Below are 12,196 nucleotides of genomic sequence, written 5' to 3' on the forward strand. Positions count from 1 at the left end.
AGAAGCCGACCTGGCTCCTCCCTGGGACGCTAGGTTGGGAGCTGAGGGATCCAGTTGGCCACCAGTGCACCGGCGCTCGGGCCCCTCGGCTCCGTAGGAAGGGATAAGTTGGAAGGATGTTCCAGGAGTGAGGATGCACAAGACTGGAGCCTGAGGCAGGAGGGGGACCCAGGAGTGGCCGGGCCTGGGAGTGCGCACGTGGGGCAACTTCCGGGGGTGGGGGCCCTCTCTCACCACCTTTCCCCCAGTCTGGGTCCCTCCCACTGGCCGCCAGGGCTCCTGCACACACGGGGTTTCTGTGTCCACTTCTAATAAGAAGATGACATGCCAGCAGGACTTCATGGTTGGAGGCCCCGAGGTCCGTTCCCCCCACCCTCTCCTCTCCCCAGGGCGCACGTGTCCTCAGGGGCGGGACTGTCCCCCCCTATTCGGGACTACAGAAGTCTGGCCTCAGGTGGGGCTGGGGTCCCTCCGGTGCTCAGGATGTTGAAGGGCTCAGGGCCGTTGAAGTCCCCCTAGGTCCTGTCCTAGACCCCAAAAGCCCCACACAGGCCTCACTAGGTGCCCCACCCCACACCCCTCTGTCCCCACCCCCACCCCTACCCCCACAGGTAGGGTGCCCCTTCAGTAAGTGACTCTTTTCTGTCTTTTCTGTAAAACAGCATCTTTAACAGCCACTTAATATCTGTAATTAGCATGCTAATTAGACCCACCCCTCTGGGTTCCCCACCCCCATTCCTTGGCTTTGTCCTTCAGCCCTAGGACAGCAATGCCCTGTGGGTCCCCACTTGCCCCTGGGGACCCCTTGCTCACCTTTCCCCGGGTGGGAGGTGCGGGGGCCACCCTGGGCAGTTGGGCCACCCCCAACTCTGGGGACCAGGACCGAGTTCTTTCCCGTGTACAGTGGAGACACTACCCACCTCCGCAGCAGAGGGAGCTGAGCTGCACGTAGAAACACACTTTTAGGGAATTTGCTTTATCATGTTTAATTGAAGGCCGTTGAGGCCGTGGCATGAATATTCAGCGAGGTGGCAGGAGCCTCTTCAGACTGCAGGACTGCAGGACGCACCCAGCACGGGGCCTGTCAAAGGGGGAGCGAGGTGGGGAAGCTATTAATTGAAATAGCTTCATTAATTAGTAATTAACAGCAGAGAAATGACTGTGTCACACGTCGTATTTCAGTGGATGCCCTTCATGTGTTATGGGGCCTTTAATTAAAGGATGTGCATTTTAATTAAAGGCAAGCTTGGCCCTTTGACCTTTGGAAGACAAAAGAGGCTCTGAATTTTCAAAGAAACTGGCCAGGAGGCTGGTGCAGGCCTCAGGGGACCGGCGTCCTCTGGCTTCGGGACCCTCTGCCTTCCAGCCCCTCTGAGGCCAAGGGCCCTGGCTGCTCCTCCCTGAGCCCAGAGGCGGTGGCCATGTGGGGTCCTGTGGGGTCACAGGTCAGCACAGGAGGGGTCCCGGGCAGGAGGGCCCAGAGAGTGATGTCCGCACAGCCCTGTGGGCCAGTGTCCTGCAAGTGGGGGCTCAAAGCAGTGCCCTGAGACCTTGGGGCAGGACGGAAGACCGCCGGGCCAGTTGGCTGAGCCCTCCTCCCCATCGTGGGCTCCAAGTCTCTGTTCTCTTCTGATGCGTGTGGACACATTTTGTGAACAGAACAAGGCTTCGCACAGGGCACAGCCCAGCTCCCCGGGAGGTGTGAAGGTGGCGGTGTCCTGGGGCTGCAGGACCAAGCTCTCAGACCCGGGACTGGGACAGCAGACCTCTTGCAGGCCTGGAGGCTGGAAGTCTGGGGTTGAGGTTCCAGCAGAGGTCCCTCTCTTGTGCACGTGGATGGCGACCCCCCTACCCTGCCCCGTGTCCTCATGGGCTCGTCCCTGCATGTATGTCTTTGTCCCAATCTCTTATCAGGACAAGCAGATTGGATCAGGGCCACCCTAGGGATCTCGGTTTAAAGTTATCCCCAGCCTGGAAAGGCCTTATTTCCAAACAAAGTCATGTTCTGAAATCCTGGGGGTTCAGGATGTCAACATATGAATTTTGGGGACCTCGTTCAGCTCATAACAGTGTGGCTCCCCCACTTCCACCTTTCCTGAGCCCAGAGCCATAGGAACCAGGAGAAGCTGCCTGGAGACCTAGTGGGTACTGTGGGCTGCTCAGACCCCCTTATGGAAGGGGTGGGGTTGCTGGCGGCTCACAGCTGAGTCTCCTTCCTGGGGTTGACCCCTCTCCAGCATGGAGGGACAGAGGCCCTGCCCTTGGCCTCAGCTGGGACAACCCTAAGGAATATAGGTTCCAGAGCTCCCAAGGGGTGGTGGAGGCTTCGGTTGTAGCAGCAAAGCACCCCAATTCCTCCCCTGCTCCCCGCCTCCTCGCCCCCTCCCCAACCACTGATGCTGAGACCACCTCCATGACCTCCTGCTGCAAATTTCCACCTCAGCCTCATCTGCAGGGGCCCCTGGGCTCAGGCAGGCCCTGCATCCCAGGCTGGGGGCTCCCAGAACCCTCCCTGCTCAGGAAGGACATACAGCTCCTGCGTCTGAGACTCTCCATCTGTTAAACTAGTAGGAGACGCCACACGGTTAACTGCCCTCCAGGCCCCAGGGCACGGCGATCAGTAAGTGACAGCCCAGCCAGGTCCTGCTCCCAGAGGAGGTGGGGACCAGCCCCCTGCAGCCCATCCCTCATTTGTCTGAGGGACAGTGGAGCTGGGTTCAGGCAGCACTTTTTCTCTCTTTGGCTAAGGATGAGCTTGGCCAGGTTGGGGCTCGGGGGTGGGAGGCGCTCGCGGTGCTGCAGCACCTCAGAGTCCGGAGTCCTAAGGACCCTTAGCACCATAGTTTCCCGGAGTTCTCCCCACAGGTTGGTGAGACTTCAGGAGGTTTCTCTGTCTTCTCCCCACTCCAGTATTTTTGCCCCAAGTGGATGATTTGAACACAGACATGTCCAAGGAGCCAGGTGATGAAGGTCCCAGAGCTACACCCCCTCCCAACTATCTCCCTACTGCTGGGCTTTGCCTATTCATCAGTCATCTGTCCCTGGGACCACTCATGTTTTTATCATTTCTATTTCCATGCTTCCTTTTCTGAAGTGAAAATCACCAAGGTTAATTCTTTCTTTCTTTTTGGCTACACTGTGCAGCATGTAGGATCTTAGTTCCCCAACCAGGGATTGAACCCGCACCCCCTGTAGTGGAAGTGCAGAATCTTAACCACTGGGCCACCAGGGAATTCCCAGGGTTAATTCTTTTTTAAAAAAAAATATTTATTTTAATTTATTTTTTTGGCTCTTCCAAGCCTCAGTTGCAGCATACGGTATCTTCTAACTTTGTTGCAGCATGCAAACTCTTAGTTGCAGCCTGTGGGATCTAGTTCCCTGACCAGGGATCGAACCTGGGTCCCATGCATTGGGAGCGAGGAGTCTTAGCCACTGGACCACCAGGGAAGTCCTAGGGTTAATCCTTTTACGTGAAAAACATACACGGCTTGGCTACTTGATTTATGTCAAAATTGACCAGTTATAAAGTCCAGTCTCTGGGACCTATATCCACCTACGCTCTCGTCCTGGGCATCTACCCTCTGTGATTCAGAAGCAGCAGGACATGGTCTCAGCCTTCTGGCAGGAGACCCTCAGGGCTGGCCCAGCCTTGCTGTAACTCCTGGATTAACCCCTGCCCCAGGTCCTGCCTGCTGCTTGGACCCCATCCTGGGCCTGGTCCAGTGGGTTCCCATCATGGACTTGTCTCCAGAGTTGGCCTAATGGGCAGCTCTGGGCAAATGGGAGTGGGGGGCCGGCAGCCGCCTCCTTGTAGGTGGAGGGCCAGCTCGTCTGCTATCAGTGCGGGGTGGGCAGGATGCCTGGGCAGCCCTGGTGGGTGCCTTTCCTCCCACACTCTGTTCTGTCAGAGTGGCCACTCCAGGGCCTCGCCTGCCTGTTTACACACTCATGTCTTTGTTGAGTTAGAGACAGTCCTGTCTCTGGCTCACCAGCAAGATTCAAAGGGGTTTGAAGAATAAATGTTTTCCCAAGTTTTAGCTGACATTCAATTTTAATGACTTTTTAAACAAAGTAACTGTTAAATGTGTGTGTTTTATGGCCTCCTGATGTCTGACAGGTGTTTTTGCCCATGTGGGAAGCAGATGCTGACTGCGCCTCCCTAATAGCTCATAAATAACCAGCCCTGGGCGTCCTCCTTTGTATGTGGCTCTGCCAATGGCCAGTTTGTTCTTCAGAAGTGGCCACGCTGGCCTGTCAATCAGCTCTTGCCGTAGGCACTTTTTGGTGATTAGAAGCCCCTTGGAGAGTGAGAACTCCAAATTAGTTTTAAATAAAAAATAAGAATATTCATGCTGTTGAACATCTAAAGGTAAGAGAAACAACAGAATCCAAACCAGCCAGCTTGGGTCCCCATGTTGCTGGCGGAGGGGGCTGCAGGCCCAGACCCACCAGGGATCGGGTGCAGGACAGAAGCAGGGGATCATCGGGGGATGGATGTGACCAGAGTCAGCCTGAGACACAGGCCAGTGGAGCACGGGATCTGCAGACTGTTTCCTGTCCACTCTGGGCCTTTGTGGGACATAAAAGCTCACCCAAGGACGGGGGGTGGGGAGCTGGTCTCCTTGAGAGGAGGACAAGTTCCCCTTGGAAGAAGTGACAAGGACACAGTGTCTTGGATGAGACTGCATGGGCATGCCAGCTTCTGTGTGCTGCCCGCTCTCCCCTCCTTCTCCCTCCCCATCCCTGGCCTCTGCTGCCTCTCCCCTGCCAGGATGAGCAGGTCCAGTGCCTGCTGCTATGTCATGTCTGCTGTTCTCCTCTCTGGAAGTCAGGGTGACAGCCTTGTGAACTCTTTCTGGGGTCCTTGCTGGGCTCCAGCCCCAGGCCCTGTCCAAGGTGCTGATCAGGCTCAGAGAAAGGCTTGGTCCCAGGCACATGAGCTGCCCTGGACTCACCTTCCTACAGTGGTGTCAACTGCTGTGGGGACCCTCTCACCATTGGTTCTTTACTCCTCACCTCTGCTTAGTGGGGACCCTAGCCCTACCCTCCCAACCTCTTGTCTCTCCACCAAGTTCATCCTTCCCTCATCCCTTCCTCTGCACCTGCTTTTCCTCTGCCTGGCTTGCCCACCCCATTCTCCCAAGCTCAGCCCAAGGTCACCTCCTCCAGGAAGTCTTCCTTCATCTCAGGCTAACTTATCTGATTACTGTCCATGCCAGTTCTCAATGGTGGGTTCTGCCAGGGTTCGCCTGTTCAGGCTCACAATTTGTCTTCAGCAGACAGCTGTACCTGGCACATGGAGATGCTTGATCATTAATGACTTTGATTAGTTTAGTCAGTTAATTGGTCAGGGTTAGGTCGTTAAGATCGATACCAACATCACCTCATCGTGGTGACTGTCTTTTTCAAATTTACCACTTTCACTGGTTTTAATGTTGTACAGTCAACACCTCTATCAAGTTGCAGAACCTTTTCACCACCCCAAAAGGATATTTGGTACCCATTTGTAGTCACCGCAACCCTCTCTTACCCCAGCTCCTAAGAACCAATAATCTACTTCCGTCTTCCTGGATTTGCCTCTTCCGGGCATTTTGTACAAGTGGAATCACACACTGTGGGGTCTCCTGTGTCTGGCTTTTCTCACTGATAGTAATATCCTCTGGGTTCATCAGGGTGTCACATGTAGCTGAGTAATAGCCCATGTCTAGATGAGCCCCTTCTGTTGGTTACTCCTCAGCTGGTGGGCATTTGGTTGATTCTGGTTTAGGCCCCTTTTCAGTACTCAGTAGCAAGAGGAGCATGTTGAGGGGCTGCAGAGACACTGCCTGGTCCAAAGTCCCACGTCCCTGTTCTCAACTGTGATTGTCCTGGGAGCCTATGACCCACTCTCGGCCATCAGCCACTCCCGATTTCAAGAAGGACAAAGTGGTCCCTTCCCAAATGAAGTGAATTCTAACCTTTCAACCAGGGAGGATTGTGCCAGCCAGGACAGTGTCTGCTATCGCTGCTGCCCAGGCCTGTGCCTAGCGGCCCTGCAGTTCTCTGCTGAAGCGGCTGGCGTCCACATATGCCTGGCAGCGCAAGTCTCCCGTGAAACCCCTGAAATATAAAAATCTTAAATATTTTAGCAAATAAAAAAATTTTAAACTGTGCGGCCAGATGTCCAAGTTGACAAAGTGCTTAAGGCATTTGACTGATAAAAAGCCAGAGCCCACAGTAAGTGGGATTTAGAACAAGCCCCGAGGCAAGTGTGTGATACTAGAAACGTCCCGGCCCTCAGAGTGGTGCTCGGGCTCGGGCACGGGGGTTTGAAGGCAAGCGTCCATCTGTCGCACCGCGCGTCCGACACTCAACAAAGGCGTATGGATCTCAGCGCGGCCGCTTCTCTGCTCTGCAGCAGGCCCAGGCGGGACGTGTCACAGAGGAAGGGCCATCAATATTCATGGTCGGCAGGCACCTCTCCTCTCTTCCCTCTCTCCACTGTGTCAGCTCTCTGCTTGGGCTGCAAACAGCAACTCTGCCTTCAGAGTCTGCAGAAGCACCTGAGACACAGAGGGGCCCGGGAGGCCATGGCCCTCACGTGGGAGATGGAAGATCACCCTAGGCCCCTGTGAGGGCAGAGGGCAGAGCCCTCCCCAGACAGAGGAGGAGAGGGACCCAGGGAGGCCACAGTTCTCACCTGGGCAGAGAGGGGGGGTCAGCCCAGGACCTTGTGAAGGCAGACCCCTCCCCAGATTAAGATGAGAGAGGGAGAAAGGGGAGCCCCGAGGGGTGGGGTCCAGGGAGGGATGGGAGCCCCGAGAGGAGCATATACAGCTGAGAACTATGGAAACAGCAGAAAGCCTGAGCTCGGTTGGCTGTTTTTTAAATCCAGGGGTTGATTTCCAGCACTGCTCTCCAAGTGTAGCATGTGTAGCTCAGGAAGAACTAAACATGGGGTCTGGGATGGTGGGGACCATTGGCCTTGCCAATGGAGGGAGAGGGGAAAGAGCTGGGCCTTCTGGGTATGGATGGTCTGGTCTCATTTGCACCCCTGAGTTGCTGGTTCTGACTGTGCTGGTGACAGTGGTTTTGACCTGGAGCTCCCACCACCTGAGCCCAGTTGGGCCCCCTGTAGGGCCTGGTCCAGGCCTCTTGGGGGAGGGCCTCTTCTACCAATCCGCCCTCCTTGACATCTGAGAAGCCCTGTACCTACGTGGCCTCCCCATGGCTGTATAGAGTCAGTCAGCACAGTTAGCTCCAGGGTCTGGCAACCAAGAATGAGTCCTGGGAGCTGATCCACGTGGGAAAGTTAAGGGTCTTGTCCTGGAGAACACCACGATTATCGGGAGAGTCACACACAAGCTGGAACTCCGCTCGACCCTTTACACCATGTCAGGGGACCCAGGTGAGTCTTTTGTACTAGGGCACTGCCCACCTGGTTGTCTGCTAGTCCCGTGGGCAGCTGGGGTGCACCTCCCAGCCCAGCAGAGTCTTAACCCATTTTACAAACCAGGACACTGAGGCTCCAGGTGGCCAGTGGCCGATCCAGGCCTTGGGTCCTGCCTGGTCAGGGGCGCCCCATCTGTTGCTCACAACCTGCCTCTGTCCAGCCAGACCAGAGCATCTGCAGTGGGAAATGGCCTGTGGGCTGTTCCAGTCCCGGGACTCCTTCCGTGCCCAGAAGGGCACCCCTTCCAGAACATTCTAGCACAATCCACATTGAAAAAATAGAGATGAAATGAAAAGACAAAGGAAGTTTTATTATTGTAGCTTTTATATCACACTCTGAATGGCCACTCTTGTAATACAGAGTCATTATCACAATTAAACCCATTCCATTAAATAGCACAGGCATTTATTACTGCCAATAAAGGACAACATCAGGGTACTGATGGAGCCAGCATATCGGGCGCTCTGCCTCCTGAGCACCTGGGCCAGACATCTGGGCTTGGGGGACTCACTGGAGAGGACTGGGGCCCTGTTGGGGTTCAGAGTCACATGTCATGTCTCCTTATTGAGTGCCTCCTGCTTATGAGCATGACCCAGGGGCTGAGGGGACAGTTAGCAGAGACCCTGAGAGAGAGGACAGCAGTTTGCTCTTGGAAAGGATTGACAAGGAGTTTCCTTACACATGACCCCTTGTTGAGACAGTTGCATCCAACTCTAGCACTCAGAGCCTTGATGCTTAAAGAAATGAACATCTAAAAGTTGAAATCAGACCCTGTGATTGTGGGAACATTTTTACATGCAGGACAGGGTATCTTTTGGTGATTTTCTTTCCATCCCTTAGAGTGACCTATGCTAGCATGATGGTTTTAAAATACATTTCCAGACTATTTGACAGTCCTCACCGCAGGAGAAGGCTTAATTCCCTCTTCTTGAGTGTGGCCTGGGCATAACTATGTGCGTCTAATGAATAAAAAGTGGTGGGAGGGGTGATTGTGATTTCTAAGATGATGTTACCCATCATCGTCTGCCTCAGGGACTAGCTGCCCCACGGCCACCATGACTCAAGACAGCCTTTCACCTGCTCCATTGTCTCCCACCTGTGAGACGTGAGGATGGTTTTCCCAGGACAGCTAACACCTTGGGGTCCCCAGAGGGTCCAGTAGGCATGCCCAGCTTATGACTGTGTCAGGGTCCACGTGACCCTCCCACAACTCTGTGACATGGCTCCCAGTGATGCAGAGGCTGTGGGTCCATCTAGGCAGCTCTGTGCTGTTTCTGACGACCCATGGGCTGACCTGCAAAGAGGACGGTGGTGCTGTGAGCACCCTGGGGGCTGTGTGCACACAGTTGGCCAGGGGGCCTGAAGCAGCCACCATGGGCCCTTCCCTGCCCTCTTGAACCTCTGGGAGAATAAAGCCATGGAGGAGCCCTGGACTGCCCATGAAGGAGAGGCAGTACCGTGAGGGGTGATGGGGTCCTTGTATCCTCCAGGGTGGGCTTGGCCATGGCTTCTGCTGCTGCCATGGAAGTGCCCACAGACCTGGGCTGAACAGTAGAAACTTGCTCTTATGCAGTCTGGGGGCCAGAGGTGCTCAGTCAGGTGCGGGCAGGGCCACAGCCTCTGGAGACTCCAGGGAGCGTCAGCCTTGCGTGTGCCCACTCTGGCGGGAGCTGCCTCTCTGTGGCTCTTGTCACCGAGCTCCCTCTGCCTTCTCTCATGTGGACACATGTAACAGCACTCAGAGCACACCCAGATGAGTCAGATAGCTGCCTCTTCTCAGGATCCTTAGTCATGCCTATTGTGTGTCAACCAAAATTTCTGAAATGGAGACCTGATTGAAATGCTAGTGCTTACTTGAGGTTTATTAGGACTGCAGCCTGGGAGAAACAGATTCAAGAAGCACCTGAATTGTGTTCTGTCAGACCTCAGCATGGGGGGAGCTCATAAATGCAGAACCTGCAAGGTTACAGTCAGTTACGCAGAGAAGGGGACACAACCAAGCCAGACCTGTCACTATGCCTGTAAATGGGCAGTATCTGATGGAAGTACATGTGTGTGCATGCATGTACACACGTTAGCATTTGTGCAAATGCAAACATGTCTGGATACATGTATGCAAATATGAACATGTGTCTGGATATGTGTGTGCATGTGTGCAAATGTGAACATGTGTCTGAATACATATGTGCACGCTTGTGTGTGAGCATGTGTGTACAAATCTGCATGTGTGTGTAGTGTCTCAGGCACAGCCTGGGTTGGGGCAGGCTTCTTTGCATTCCTCCTCCCCCAGCAGGGCTGGCTTTGCAGGAGGCAGCCTGACCTGAGCGATGTGCCAGAAACCCAGCACTGTAATTCTCTAATTTCCATCCTGTAATTCTTAATCACTTGGGAGCCAGGGCCCCGTAGTTTCATTTTGCACTGGGACTGCTGTTCTGTAGCTCATCTGGCCCCCAGGAAACTGATGGAGTCTTAGGAGGCAGGGCTGCCAGGGTATCTGCAGCCACGTGAGTGACCTGGTCAGTGGGTTTCGGGGCTAAGTGTGCGGGGGCCAAGGACAGTGGCCAGAGCAGCAAATACCAACACAGGAAACCTGCTGCAATCTAAATTGAGATGATCAGGAAATGTGTCTTCAGTATTAAGTATGAACGATGCAGTTACTTCTGGAGAAGGCAATGGCACCCCACTCCAGTACTCTTGCCTGGAAAATCCCATGGACGGAGGAGCCTGGTAGGCTGCAGACCATGGGGTCTCGAAGAGTCGGACACGACTGGGCGACTTCACTTTCACGCATTGGAGAAGGAAATGGCAACCTACTCCAGTGTTCTTGCCTGGAGAGTCCCAGGAACAGGGGAGCCTGGTGAGCCGCCGTCTATGGGGTCGCACAGAGTCGGACACAACTGAAGCGACTTAGCAGCAGTAGCAGCATGCAGTTACTTCGGGCAGAGGCTTACTAAAATGACTTCCTGCTCTTTACCTGGGAAGCCAGCTGTGTGTCTGGCTAGGAGGATGCAGACCCTGCCGGTCTCCAGGAGTCATCTATCAGTGGGCACCCCCCAGCCCCGGCTCCTGGGCAGCTTTGTTTCTGTGTGGGATGGGCAGGCGGGAATAGCAACAGAGGAGTCTCCGGAGAGTGGCGGGGATAGTGCCACCCTGGAATTTTGGCTGCATTTAATATGTGTAATGGGGAGGAAGTGGGCCAAGGCCTGAGATTAGCACTCATCACAGATTCAGGGCAGCAGCCGTCCATCTGGACGCACTCAGGTGGGTCCAGTCCACGGCTCAGCCCACAGGCCTCGCCCACCAATGTCTGCTGGTCTTCATCTAATGAGTGATTCCGGATTAAAATGGGCCAGCAACAGGGCACTGATTTATATTAAATCTCCATAAAATGAAAATTGCAGAGACCTACTCAGGGTCATTCGTTATGCAAGGAAATTTAATCACAGTCCCATCCGAACGGCCCCGTGCCACCCGATGGATAATGGAGCTGCCATGTGGGGATTAGGAACGCATCCTGTTTGCTAGGACAGCTTCCCCTGATGTCTGTGCCTTGGGTCCCCACAGCCACCCCCCAGGACAAGGCAGGGTGTGTTGGGGCACTCAGGTCACCCCGGCAGCAGTGATTCACCCCGACCACAGCCCATGACACTCACTTTGCTCACTAGAACCTTCTCCATATTTTTCTCTATCAAAAAAGTACGACAGGAGGAAAAACAGACAAAATTCGAGCAAAAAACCCTGGGCCACATTCCCAGTTTGTGGAGACAGTGGTTGTGAGACATGGCCTCTCGCCTCCCCCTATTGGTTCATCTCCCCACTGTCACATCATCACACCTCCCAGGCAGGGCCCTGCCCACTATGCAAGATTTTCCTGTCCCTCAGGAGAGTCCGAGGCTTCTGGCTGCTCTTCTGTGGTTCCCAGGAAGGGGCCGGGCATCTCCAGGTTAACGCTAACTGACAAGCAGCTTAGCGAGAGCCCTGGGCACTGGACTCACGGAAAAGTGATATCATGAGGCACCTGCCCGCCTGGCCCTCCTGCGGCCCCTCCCTGACCACTGCTGTCAGCCCCGTTTACTCACATGCGCTGGCCCGGCCCCTCACAAGGACATGTGTGGACACCGGGCAGCTCAGGGGCCGGATGTGACCACTCTCCCTCACCTTTCCTGGGCCTGGACCACCTCACTGCCCCCACCTTGTCGGGGAAGCCATGCTCAGGTGTCCCTGGAGAGGACGTGTCTTTGGAAGGAAGAGTAAATGCAGGAGACAGAGGACTCCAGAGGGTGATTGGCATGGACGGAGCAGTGGATGCTGGACCTCCTTTATGGGGTGCCCCAGACGGCTGGCAGGGTCATCTTCAGAAACAACCCCATAAAGAGCAAAGTGGGGTGCTTGCGTCCCCCCAGAGCCTCTCCCACGACACGGCAGCTCATGCAGGGTGGTTTCTGCGACAATCAGGGTGGCCCCTGACTTTCAGAGACCAGTGCCCATGGTGGAGCAGTAGGAGACACCACCACCCAGCCCCCAATCTCCAGCACCATTGAGATCACCACCCACATAGCAGATGGTAACCTCTGCAAGCTTCAGACCCCCTGGGCTGAGTGACAGAGGCCAGGCCCCAACCCCACATCCTATGAATCCATTTAGGAGACATTCCTGAGAAAGTCACTGTAGGGCCAGACAGCAGGCCCGTGGTTTCAGGTCAGGCGAGCACAAGAGGGCTTTTGGGGTGATGGCTAGAGTGTGTATCTTGCTCTGCTGTGTCTC

This window comes from Bos indicus x Bos taurus, chromosome 13, assembly GCF_003369695.1.
Source record: "Bos indicus x Bos taurus breed Angus x Brahman F1 hybrid chromosome 13, Bos_hybrid_MaternalHap_v2.0, whole genome shotgun sequence".
NCBI classification, from domain to species: Eukaryota; Metazoa; Chordata; class Mammalia; order Artiodactyla; family Bovidae; genus Bos; species Bos indicus x Bos taurus.